Here is a 14,542-nt window from a genome sequence, read left to right as displayed (position 1 = left end):
GATACATACATACATACATAGATACAACATACATACATACATACATACATACATACATACATACATACATACAGAACGCTCAGGCTTAATTTTTATATTGGACTCGATGCTATTCACTGTTATTTTCCTCACATTCTGTACAAATTATTTTATAGCTGCTTTAACATTAATTGATTGGTGATGACCGATGGTTTGAGCATGAATAATGGCAACAGTTCCACTTCATCCTGTTAAAAAACATTCCTGACAAATCTCACTAAAGGACTTCGGAAACTGACAGTTATGTCATTGAAGTGAGACTTTATGAGGAACGCTAAATACAAAGAAGAATACATTTATCGTCAAAGATACACCGAGACTATTTGATACATACATGTACCTGATTGTTCATTCAAATAATTTTTTTTTTAATTACCTACGTGTTATGACGATGAAACAAGAGCCATGTATTGTTGAATTTTGGTGATTAAATTTCGAAAATATAAATTTTTTAACCATCGAAAACCATAAATTTTAGGCAAAAAGGTTGCTTTCAAATGTGCAGTACAAAAGTTAAGAATCGAAGGGTTTTAAAAGAGGGTTGGTCGGGTAACAGGAAAGTACGAGTTTCTTACAATCTATTTTCTCAAAAGTCTGCCTATACGACTGAGTTTTCATGTTGAATGTCTAAGCCTGCTTTGTGAAACTACAAGTACATGTAAAATTATTTTGGGTATATGATTTTTAAGTGAATATCAAAGATTACTGCTAGTCCGGGAATAATGTACGTCTGTAGAGCGAGAAACAGGTGTTTGCCGAAGAACTGCTTTGCCAAGATTTAAAATATCAGGAATATTTTAACTTGAAAATGTAACGGAACTTACACGATTCAGGAAATTGTTCGATCGTACGCTGGGTAAAACTATTCTACAACGAATTCACCATGTGTACTGCTTTTGCCTGCAACGCCTCCACACATGACATGAAGAGACGCCAGGAAAGCAGAAATGTCCGGCAAACTAACGACTGAAAACTAAAGACCAGTGTACCTCTACGTAGGATTTTAATCAGCTTGGCCAGGGAAGTGTGGTTGGGACCAGTGACTTTAATTATAACTTTCTCTCAATTGTGTGTTCAGATTCCTCTTTATCGTCTCAAAAGGAAAAGATCGGCAAAATGTTTTACATGTAAATAAATAAATTCAAATTTTTGCATTGAAATATGAAACTTCATGCCTTTATTGTTGTATCTGGCGCCAGCATATTATACATTCTGCCACCCGCTGTTTTTCTGGTCATATATGGACCTTTCATCTCACCCTCTTTGATTCCTGAATCGTCAGAAAGGCATCTTGCAGTGTTCATCAACACATTCTTCGACACCTATTCTTCTCTACTACAGTGTTTTCATGAAGAAATACTCACACAGGGTAAAACACGGGCTAAATCAAATTTTCTTTGCAATAAACCAGATTACCTGAATGGAAGATATATCTCGTTGATGTCTTTGTAAAAGACAAGATGGTCAGCTTAATAGATTTACCTAAAATCTACGATGCTATAAAAATTGTTGTTGTTTTTTATCAGGGCCTACATACAAAGAATGAGAACTTAGCATTCAAGCCCGACCAACAATAGACGACACCTTTCATATGAGTTGCTGATATCTTGCTGTTGTCTTCACGTGCTAGTGTTTTTACCTGTCTCTTCTTGTAGACCTGTACGAAATCAATGCAAAGGATTGTCGAACAAGGTTAGGTGAATATTGCTACAAAAAGCACGGGTACAGTGTAATCTATTTATTGATGATTTATTGGTGATCAATGAAATAATAGATTCATTTCACATTATAGATATTAGTAACAATTCCCCTAAAAACAATTCCTACATCATCCTGACAACCACTTCACACGAATCTCCATCAATAAGCTGTAAAACAGATTTGCAAACGAAAGATCTTCAATGATTAAAACTGAGAATATTCAGTATGTCTCTCCAGTAAATCAAGGTTATATAACGTAATGTATTTCCGATGAAACAGTAACTAATACGTTTTACTTTTGAAACGAAAATGGGAAGCCGCCCACATTCTCCGACCACTGGCTCTTTTTGACCACTTTCTTTGACTTTTTTCAATTATGTCATAAGAATGCTGTCCCCATATTTCTTACCAGTAACACAAAGTTGCTGTAACGAACAAATCAGAAATTTTAAAATGGCACTTAAATTTATAGTGTCCAATTCTACGACTTGCACCTAAGAAATATCTAAGTGATTGTAAGCTTGCCCTGCCAACGTTAAAACTTTTGTAGATAAAACGTTACGCAATGACATAACAAGGCCTAAAATTTGTAGCAAGAAACAACTTCAATTTTGAAATTGTTGAATTTTCGTGAACCGCTTAATGCTGTTACTGAGATATCTTATCTCACACCTAGCGGTCATCGATACTAGTAAAATTATTATAAAACGACAAGATCAAAATTATAGGTCAATACGAACACAAACCATAATTGCGACAAACGCACAAAACGCCAATTGCGTTTTTACGAGAGTGTTTACGGAAAATAAGAATATATGTTAAAACGATGAAAATAAAACAGCACTTAATGAAGGAAATGAGAATTTCACGTGGTTTTGCAATGTGTCACAGTGACGTTTGAATATTAATTATGACATGTCAATATTTTGATGATCCCAAAGTACCTCTCTGCTCAGCAGGCCAAGGCGAGTTCAACAAAAAAAACCTTCCATAAAAGCGTATAGTGACGTGGTGGTGAGAAACAACCATGAAAAGGAAACAAGTAGTAACATGGTCGAAGAATCCTACGGGTACAGAGCAAACTGCACGAAGACGGAGAACTAGAAACCAACATCTATGACGACAAGAAGAACTGAATACGACAAAATGATCCTTAAACTTCGACTGTGTGAGTAACAACGTTAATGTGCATGTAATATGAACCAATGCGATATATCTCTAAAGTAACCGACTACTGAAGCATCAACTGAATTGATCAACATTTATCGAACAACGAAGAACAATGCAATCAGAGTTGCGAAAATCACCGACCTCTTCAGTGAGCGGCCCGTGAGTATCGTAATGACGTTTGAGGCATCAATGGTTCAGCGAACTATACGAATGAACTTTCAACAAACTCTAAATACGATCTAACAATTAACGTTCACTTTGGTTCGTACTATGATATTTAAATGTTTTGTTAAAGTATTTTACGATGACAGAGTATTTTTGAAGTCGACTTCAATCTCTTTACTTGGTCAAATATGGTATAGAGATTAATAATACGTAAGATAAGAATTGTTATTTTAAACGCTTAGCTAATTGTAAAGGAATGATAATTCGCTATTTTGGATTTAAAGTGAATAATAAAACAAGAGAATGACAATTACCCTAATTAATAACTTAATGAATTTAGTGGACGACATTAAGATGTGAAGTTTTGTTTTGTATCAACCAGTCGATAAAATCTCATTTATCATAATAATCCATCTCATCTTCCAGGAAATGCTACTATGAGTCATTTTGTCTCATTCATGGCAGGAGTTGTCATATATAAGCAAAAATGGAGTAAAACGTTTATAAATGTAAACAAATTTGTCTTTTTTATATATTCCATAAGTTATAGCAAGGAATGGCAGCCTGTGTATATGTTCTCAGACGACAACATTATCCCATGCATATAAGTATTATATTACATTATATGTAAGAGTTAAGTTAAGGCTAACATCCAATCTTGCTGTAACATATCGTTATTGTTGTTTTACTTTTCAGACAATATGACATAGACCAGAACTACAAAGATTTGTTTGATTTGTTTGTAGTTTTTATTGAGGAATTTCAACAACCAAAAGCTTAACTTGAAGTTTGTCATTGACTGCACGGATATACTTCTTCATATTATCGAGGTAAAATAGCATCTCTTAAAGGTTTGAAGTAAAATAACAGAGAAATAGAAAAACAATATTGTGAAAGATTATCATAACTAAAAGCTGCTGTGCAGCTTCTCTGTTTGCATAGATTCCTTTAAAATATTGTAGCTGTAGTTTTCTATCAAGCATTTTTATTCTTAAACAGTGAAAGTGAAACGAAATACAAACGGCGTCGTTAATAATATTTAGCTAGATCAATTATTGTTTGCCCCTTTTGTATTGTATAGCCCCTGCACATGTGTGATCATCCCAATTTATAATGTATTCTAAACATACACTAGATCAATCATTGTATAGAGAGGCTAGCCAAATGGATGATCACCCAAAGTTGATGTAGGCCTAATAGATTCGATATAAACAATGTTACAACACAATGTAAAATCTAGATGTCATATGTGTGGATTTGGGGCAGTCCTACACTGACATCAGATGATATTATGGTATACAAAAAATCGTTAGTGATTTGAAGAGTCCATGGAATAGGATTTTGAAGGCAAAATTTCCCACACCATCCGAGTAGTTGGAAAAGTACTGCATAAGAAATTACATATTTGTGCCTCCTGCAGTGAAAGATTGATGTAGGTGCACATAGTACTTTCACATCATTGCGCTAAATGATTGATACGAAAACAATCCCAAGAACCGTCGTTAAAAGTTCAGTCTGAAAATGTCGCTGTAGACCTGACGCTTGAATAGACTAATGTCGGGACTTCTGTCGGTGTGTGGTTTGTTGAAGAAGAGTTCGTCAACCAGCTGACACAAGCACGGACCCTGAGGCGAGTGTCGCTGTCCTGTCGATGGATTGATCAGGCGTCTTCGAAGTTGCTGATAGACATAGATACCGGCTACCTCTGACAGGTACCTCTTTGCAAGTTTCTGAAGGGAAAATATGATATGCGGTGATGCTAAACATTCTACCTCAACATTAAGTCGTTTTTTTTAGCAAGCTCGAAGCAGCGGTTATATTATGGTGGCGACTTTGCTGTTGTTATTAAATCGTTTGTTGTCTTGTCGATGGTGCTTGTGGTAGTGCTGGTTGTAGTGGTGGTAGTTATAGTCTTGACTTTGTGGAGGGACCGTGCCCATTGTGACAAAGAATTACTGACTCAAACATGTTCAAAAACTGGCTGTATATGTGTGTAATTCTGTACATCTTGACGTTGAACCATACATAGTATAGAGGTTAAGCTAAAAGCCATGTTCCAAGGTTTTCTATATGATATCGTCGCAATGTATGTCACAGGGCCTACTGAGAGTTCCGTTAATAATATCAGAACGTTTTTATTTTGCGTTTTTAGTCTGCATTCTTAGCATTCCGTCGTTCTATATTTACAAAGCTTGGTGATATTCCGACAAGGATGTTAAAGCCTAGTCACCGATAGCTACTAGCCTACCTTGCTAACTGTTATCTTATACCGGAAGCAACCAAACGTTCACAAAGACGTTGTTATGTTGAAGAAGATTCAATATTAAGATATCGGTACTATACCGAACTGAATACAGATATACACGGTCATATTACATGTTACAATGTATCACCACCACCACCACCACCACCATCACTGCAATCATCATCATAATCTTTGTATTTCCTTTCTTGTTCATTTAATCACCATTTACCATTGCCAAGATTCCAAAAGGTATATATCAAATCAAATATATGAAATACACTAAAAGTGTGTTTATCGTTGGACAACAATTCACGCGGTTTCGCAAATTTACTCTGGATGATACAAAAAAAGCCAGCTGTATTGCTGATTGCTGTACTTACTTCAATGGTTGTATCTGCTGAATTCAAAGGTTCCATTTCATCAGATCCCTCTTCAACATTAGAATCAAAACATCTCCAGATCTATGAAATATAACATTTGCTCATTTTTCGTTATACCACTCAAAATTGTCTACCGAAATATACAGCATTGTAAGCATTAATACCGATTACATATTGCTTATTTTCTTTATCTGTGCCCAATGCTACATAGGGAAATACTCGGGGAGTAAGTTTTAATGTAGTCACATGTGTTTGTATACAATATGGTCGACGTCCGGGGCTTATTTGATATGCCAAAGAATCAAAATCATTACTTCCAACGAACTGATATTGGGAAAAGAGTGTCTTCGTCATCATCATCATAACAAATAAAGTTAGATATTGATAATAGCAACATGTTCATTATTTTATCATCAACAATTCTTTCGCCTCGGAAAGTTCGTTTGATTTTCTATTACGATAAACCGGCCACCAATAATAGTTTTGTTCTGTCTATTTATAACAATAAAATAATACTCTATTATTGCACTTACGCGTAGAAATCGTCAAGTCATCTTGTCTTTGAAACTTACCGTCTTTCTCCTTTGTCCACCTTTCAAGTGTTCTCTTAGGTAATTTTCGATATATGCCTTTAAATAAACGAATAAGCATATTTTTTAGAAATAGAGTTCTTTCAATGTTTCACACAAAATATATTGTAATTAATGCAAGATAGGAAAATTGGTCTACCATGCATGACTTCGTTATTTCGGACACACTAGAAAAGAAGCATGCTGGTGAAATTATTTTCCACCAACCGAATGGTCAGTTAAGGGGTAGCCATAACCGTCATGATTCCACTAGCGATAGCGATACGATCTCCGATTATAACTAGTGAGACCAGGCATTTCTTCAGATAGTATATCTTGAGAAACAATGCATGCAATCTATCTATCCAGATACAGGCGAAAGACCTCATTGTCTGTGACTAATCATGGTTACCGTTTTACATGTAACAAAAGCATTCATTCCAGAAAACACCTCAGAAGGGTAGGTATTGCTTTCTCTTTTCTTCCATAGTCAGACATTACTAATATTATTTGGTAACTTAGAGGGAAAATGCTCGTAACTTTTGATAAATCTTTCTTCATTTTGTCTTCTGCTCCCTAAAGTATTTTGAAATATGAAATATCAACCTCGCCAATATAGTGCGTTGTGTTAAATTGGCAGTGGTCTTGTTGACAGGAAATGCTGGCCCGGACTAAAATAAAATTCGGATGACAGCAATAACAACAATAACATAAAGGCATGTTGACCAGTTAAACACCGAGTATTTGATACCACTTTGAAAGAAGACGACATATTATACAGAATTAATAAAAGTAATGTAAAATATATCATATCAAAATTTACAGCGGACAGAGAGATTTCACGGACCGGTTAAAAAAGAGTGCACATGTACCAAAGTGAAAACAGCATTTTATCTATCTATCTATCTATCTATTCTCTATCTTGGTAACTTAGAGGGAAAATGCTCGTAACTTTGATAAATCTTTCTTCATTTTGTCTTCTGCTCCCTAAAGTATTAATATCAACCTCGCCAATATAGTGCGTTGTGTGATATGGACGTCGACGCCATCTTGAAATGACGCGTGTGTCGAGCGCTCGATAATTTTATCGATTGTCTTGGTAACTTTGGAATATTTCATGACTGAATGTACATACACCTGATTGTAAAGAACTCAAGAACTATCTGATCAAGAATGGCTGAAGAAAAACGAACTCGCAGACTACGTGACCGTGACCGTGACTTGGCCTGTGAAGACGAAGTGAAACCGATAAACACAGAACAAAGGAAACAAAGACAACGAAACAGAACAGTAAGTCCAAGTTCTACGCCGTAGTCAAAGGCAGATCCGTAGGCGTTTTTGAATCATGGGAAGAGTGTTATAAAAGCGTTGATAGGTATCCAAGTGCACTATTCAAAGGTTTTCAAACCAGGGAAGACGCTGAGAGGTTTTTTGGCTCTCTAAATTCCGTAATCCATCCAGATGAACAAAATGAAGAGCACCATGTTGACGATTTTTTACCTATCGCCAACGGCAATCACAGTTCAGACACTGAAGCTGAAACAAAAACAAGTCAGTTGCATTCTGGTGTTCATTAAGAGTTTTGTGAGCAAAATTAAGATAAACCCGCTTTTGAGAAATCGCTTATAGAAACACTTAACAATGTTACTCCAGTAGGCAAGAAGCTGTCTTGCCGCAGTCTGTGATGGCAGATCACCTAAAAAACGCGCAGCAGAAAACGCAGATTTACGATACTATTATTCAGCTCCTGGAAGAAAAATATACTGAGATTGTTGATCTGTACAGCGAAGACAAACGTATAATATCATAGAACATGCTTGATCTTAAATATATTAAGGAGACAGTTCATGTTTTGAAAACAGATAGCGATAAAATGAAAAAGGAAAGGGAAAAAATAAACAAATCAGTGGTCAACTTATCCAAAATTATTGACAATAAAATCCTGGCTACTCAAACTGCGTTAGATATTCAACTGAAAGACTGTTTTTAAAGCATTGAACGGCTTTTAAACAAGAGAGTGACAAGGACGGAAGAAAAACTGAGGGACTACTCTAATGCAAAGCTCAATGAAATTGAAAACACATACCAATCGCAAAAAGAGTGCCTAAAAAGAGAACAGAACCAGAATATTGAAGCAATGAAATGTCAACTAAAAGACTTGAGCGATAAAAATGATCATTGTGAAGAATTACCGAATGAAGATGGTGCACCACCTGTCTTTTCAGTCTTTTTAACACCTAAACGAAGACACACAGTCAAACAACGAGATTCCGGATTACATAACAATATGCAAGGAATCAAAACGTCAAACAAATAATAACTGGTTTGATCATAATTGTTTCAAGCTTCGTGACCAGCTTAAAAACGCATTAAAGTTGCTACAGAAATACCCTAATGACCCTTCGATTCGAGGACGAGCATTTACCTGAAAAAACAATGGAAGAAACTCATCAAAAGTAAGAAAAATGACATGAAAAGATTGAAAATATTTAATTTAGAACATTCTAGAGGTAATTCATCACACTTTTGGAAGTTATTACGCGAAATGAATGAAGATTGTGACAGTAATTCTGCAATTGAGTCTGTAACTCCTTCTGATTGGTTGAACCACTTCAAAATGCTGCTTAACAACGATTATAATCCAGATATTATTCATTACATCACAAATGAAGCTAACATTATGGAAGAACTTGAGAACCTTGAATCAGATTATGATAAACAAAACGACTTCTTAAACGGTCCTATTCTAAACCATGAAATTCAACGCGCTGTAGGGCAACTCAAATACAATAAATCATCTGCAGAAGATAAATTGTGCAATGAAATGTTTAAATGTGGAGGTTACTATCTCACAAGTGCTCTTGGAAAACTGTTTAATGTTGTCCTTAATTCTGGAGTAATGCCCAAATCATGGAATACTAGTCTAATTGTCCCAATATATAAATCAGGCTCAAAAACAAACCCTTCAAATTATAGAGGAATCGCTATTTCAAGCTGTTTAGGAAAATTATTCACTAGTATATTAAATCATAGATTGACAGAATACCTGAATACAGACAAGAAACTGATTGAACAACAATTTGGCTTTCGGAAAAACTGCCGTACCTCCGATAACATGTTTATATTACAAACCATTGTCAATAAGTATCTGTATCATAGTGAATGTTCGAATACAAACAAAAGTAAAAAATGTACTAAAATATATGCGTGCTTCATCGATTTTAAAAAAAAGCATTTGACAGTGTTTGGAATGGTGGCGTCAACGTTAAACTCTTGAGAAACAATATAACAGGCAAAATGTATAATATTATAAAATCCATATATAGCAATATGACGTACAAGATTAAAACTAATGGTGGTCTAACCAAACAATTCAAATCTACCGTAGGGGTAAAACAGGGATGTAACCTAAGTCCAACACTCTTCAACCTGTTCATTAATGACCTTCCAAACATCTTTGATAATGATAATTGTGACCCACCAACCCTTGATAAGACTAGCATCAGCTGTCTTCTCTACGCTGACGACATCGTCATTCTATCAAAATCCAAAAAAGGACTACAAAATTGTTTGGACAAATTAGCCATGTACACTACAAAATGGCACTTAACGGTCAACACGGATAAATCAAATATTATGATATTTAATAAGTCTAACAGATATTTGGATAATCACGTATTCTTTATTGGGGGCAAGGAGCTTAAAATAGTCAAACAATTTAACTACCTTGGTTTGGTCTTAAGTGCAATTTAAAACAGGGCAGGAAAATCTTAAGAAAAAGGGTATGAAAGCAGTGTACCTTTTAAAAGAAAAAATTTGTAGAAATCTAAATGTCCCATTAGCACAATCATTATTTGATAAACTTATCAGACCCATTCTTGTGTATGGTTGTGAGGTATGGGGACACGAGTGTACCTCCAAATCAGCTATAGAAGACGTTCACCTCAGCTTTTGCCGATTCTTATTGGGAATTTCAAGAAACACATCAAAACTTGCAACATACAGTGAACTTGGTCGTTATCCCATCGAAATTTTATTCAAAAACAGATGATCAAATACTTTAATAGACTTAATAATAGCGAACACTGCCTGTTAAAGGAAGCATTCCTTGTTAACAAAACTCTGAAAAGCAAGTGGTATTGTAAGATTGAGTCAATCTGTACTAATATCGGGGAAATGCAACTTGTTAATTCCGATCACATTATCACTAGGTCTGAATCGACCAAAATTTATGGCAAACTTAAAGGCACATACGATGAATTGTGGGAAAGAGAAATCCAAGATGATAAAAGAACGAATAAAGATGCAAAAAATAAATGAGAACATACAGAATATTTAAACAAGTATCGAGCTTGAAAATTACATTACTACTATCAATAATATTGATCTCCGAGACAGTCTTGTCAAATTTAGATTAAGTAATCATTCATTAAAAATTTAAACAGGACGCCACAATAAAATTCCGGTACATGAAAGAATCTGCGAACTTTGCGATAGTAAATTTGTAGAAGATGAACAACATTTCATCATTTCTTGCAAATTTTACACCAGCCAAAGAAATCTCTTGTTTGCTGCAGCTGCAAAATATAACACCGCATTTATGATATGCCTAACAAATTTGAATTCATAATGAAAAATACTAGCATATCAATTCCTCTAGCACAATACATATCTACATGTATGAAATTGAGAATGGAACGCCTATCAGAAATGTAATCATCATTTGATTTGGTTTTTTTTTTGGGTTTGAATTATTTCTTTTCGTATTATTACTTCGAAACACTTTTGGTTTCGTTTGAGTAACTTCCTCTTTTGTTTTTGTAACCCTTTTCTTCCCTTCAGAGGGAAGTTATGTGTTTAATAATAAATAACTATCTATCTATCTATCTATCTATCTATCTATCTATCTATCTATCGATCGATCGATCGATCGATCGATAGAGAGAGGGAGTGAAAGAGATACAGTGAGACAGAAAGACACAAAGAAATTACTCACGCGTTTCTGACGGAGCAGATATAAAGAATGATGACATTTGAGTACAAATATCAAGGCAGGGACTATTGATCATGCTAGTAAGAGTCAGAGAAGATAAATCAGATCTACAGACTTTGAATTTTATGATAGATGTTCATGGTGTGCCATTTCTCGTATATCTTAATACTTACCTGACAGCTTTTCGTCCGAAAGTGAAAAAAGGCGAGCTGGTATTTGAATTAAAGAAAACGGAAACAAGCCAGACTGATTTGCCAAACACTACCCGGCACTCTTTGTCCGGTAACAACCGTCCTTGGCAACAAAATAATGTGTGTGTGACTACTCCGTAATGGAATGTATAATATTCTTGTGTTTATGCCAAAGCAAAGGAAAAAATATGAGCGATTTTCCGGAAAGCACGAATAAAAATTCCGATTTTTCTGTGTATTTCCATAACAGCATGATGCTATCACCAAATCTCTGTACCCAAAATATGATTTTGCCATTGAAGTGAGTCGTATTTCCAAATGGCGGATTTGTACGGGTAAAACACGCAAGATTACAGAAGCAAAAGTGAAAGTTCAGGTCCTACAGGAATTTAATGTCAGAAATGTCCAAATAGATGAAAAATCGAATGAGTTCAGCTAGTTTCACGAACAAACATAATTTTATGCCATGACCGCGATGACATTTGTCTTAAAAGTATTTATGAGATCACTATATCAGTATCTCAAAATCATGTTGTGGTGAGAATTCAACTTTTTACCCACAGTGAATTTTGATATCATATCGTTTGCTTCCTTGCACATGCCAAAAGTTATTTACAATAAGGGAGCAAGAATTTTATCGCGTTCTTTATAGTGACCTGATAGATAGAAAATAGGTTCCTGACCAACCTACCCTATTCAACGGGGGCATGGTACACGACACACAAAGAGGTCTTCATATCAGTCTTAGACAATCCTACCTGGCATTCTAATTTATCATATTTACCAAATGAACACTTATATAAAGGATACCTCTCTACGGCCTGTAAAGTAGTTGGTTGTCCCAAGTCCAAATAGTACGTCATGATCAATGAGTACGGAATTTGAAGCTCGCATTGCTGTCGTTAAATAAACACTTAGCTGCAGATTGAAATTGGCAGAAAACGTTGACTTGTCAAGATCGAACCCAAAAAGACGTTTTAGTATGGCACGAGTACCTCTCAAGGGCACTGAGCAAGACCGGACTAATTGAAATATTGTGACGAAATGCGTTGTAATTCTAAACATGTGATTCTTATGTATTTCAACCGACCGAAATTGAATTTTAGGCGAAATGCAACTTATTAGCAGACTCCCTTCAGTTAAAAATTCAAAACGTTCAGGCAAAGCGGAAAATCTGACCCGACGAAGGTCGACCTGAGACGACCGAGGCTCCTACTGCCGATGATCGGAAAATCATCCTTTGCGCCCTCATGGTCCCACTATCACAGTAGGTTTGAATTTCACTCCGGGCGCGCGTAGAAGTGAATGGGTACTTTTCAGCTCGTGTGTAATAGCAGTAAATCGTGCTGGGGTATTTTTTTCTTTGATTCCCATGAATCAATTCCCATGAAATTGCATGAAACGTTTAAGTCCACGTCGGTTTTAGAGGAGTTGGGTTGAAGCTCGGAGGGCTTAGAATGTTTTAGTCCAACTTGAAGTTGGCTTTTGGCCGAAGTGTACTGGCTTCTTTCTACTGACTGCTATTTACCCATCTGTCATTCCTTATAGCATGGATGTGTGTGAAATGCCTCACTGTTTACAGTGAAAAACATACAGTACATATTAAACAAGTATTTCTGTATGATATATTCCCTATGAAATATATATTTGTCAATGGGCAACAGTAAAAGTGTACAAATGTGATTGTAACTGCAGTTTCTAAGTTCAGAAGTGCCAAATAGGCAAAAGAATGTTGCTGTCTTTTTAAGGGAGCCTTCAGTAATTACAAGGGGGGGGTGGGCCGGGGGAATTTCGCGAACACCTGTACCGTAAAATGTGACCCTCCCCCATCCTCCTGTCTAAAATGTGACCTTCCCCTTGTCCGACATTCTAAAACTTGACCCTCCCCCCCAACCACTGCGGTATTCTCCCCGGGAATAACTAAAACAGTATCAGCTAATTTACATAACAATTGGTTCAATTGTTATGTTAGGGACAAATTACAGAGGGGAGGGCTGGTGTTTTTGGAGGGACAGTCGCAATTTATCACGCAAGAATTTTTGAAGAGATATGGTATTTCATACAGTTTAGGGAGGGTCACCATATTTTGTGCAACTATAAGAAGGCAAGATGTAGCTGATTTAGTGCTTCATCCAAAAATATCAAATCATAATACATGGAGTCTATCAGGCAAATTATTGACAATTTACCCCCACAAAACATGCTATATCTGTATTTTATATATGTTTGATAATGTATTTAAATGTACTTTGCTTGAATAGAGAAGTAAAATGAACACTTGTGTACAAGAAATTGATTTCTGAATTTCATCTAAAAAGTTGGTTCACTATCCATGGTGTTTATGAAGAAATTATGAATAGTTTTTTTCCAATACAAAAATAGGTAAATCTTTGCATTTGTGTACTCTTGATTATTGATATTAATTTTCTTGATTAGACTAGAGTGGTTACAAGTCTATGGTTGTGTAAGAAATTTGATTTTGGAATTTCACCAAATGTCATTCAATACACTATGCATTGGGGTCTATGATGAAACTATGAATAATTTTTTTTCAGTACAAAATTAGATAAATCTGTGCATTTATGCATACTTGATTATTTAGATTATTGTTCTTGATTAGACTACAGTGGTTACAAGTCTATGGTTGTGCAAGAAATATGATTTCGGAATTTCACCAAAATGTCCATACACTATGCATTGGGGTCTATGATGAAACTATGAATAATTTTTTTTCAGTACAAAATTAGATAAATCTGTGCATTTATGCATGCTCGATTATTCACATTATTGTTCTTGATAAGACTAGAATGGTTACAAGTCCATGGTTGTGCAAGAAATTTGATTTTGGAATTTCACCAAAATGTCGATTCACTATGCATAGGGGTCTATGATGAAACTATGAATAATTTTTTTTCAGTACAAAATTAGATAAATCTGTGCATTTATGTATGCTTGATTATTAAGATTATTGTTCTTGATTAGACTAGAGTGGTTACAAGTCTATGGTTGTGTAAGAAATTTGATTTTGGAATCTCACCCAATGTCAATTCACTATGCATGGCGGTCTATAAGTGTGTGCGTATTTTGTT

General features: G+C 35.4%; 1 long non-coding RNA gene across 1 annotated transcript; it reads right to left on the bottom strand.

Annotated features, from left to right (window-relative positions):
• Positions 1–5,700: 5,700 nt before the first annotated feature.
• LOC139115008 (uncharacterized) lies at positions 5,701–12,584 on the bottom strand. The gene is made up of 4 exons (XR_011548012.1): positions 12,264–12,584; positions 11,436–11,471; positions 6,273–6,329; positions 5,701–5,781 (listed from the first exon to the last, which is right to left on the bottom strand). It is a non-coding gene; the product is annotated as an uncharacterized lncRNA (long non-coding RNA).
• Positions 12,585–14,542: the final 1,958 nt, after the last annotated feature.

The sequence above is a fragment of the Ptychodera flava genome, chromosome 16 (assembly GCF_041260155.1).
Source record: "Ptychodera flava strain L36383 chromosome 16, AS_Pfla_20210202, whole genome shotgun sequence".
In the NCBI taxonomy this organism is placed as follows: domain Eukaryota; kingdom Metazoa; phylum Hemichordata; class Enteropneusta; family Ptychoderidae; genus Ptychodera; species Ptychodera flava.
Note: the sequence above shows the minus strand (reverse complement) of the source record. Positions and strands in the feature narration are given on the sequence as shown.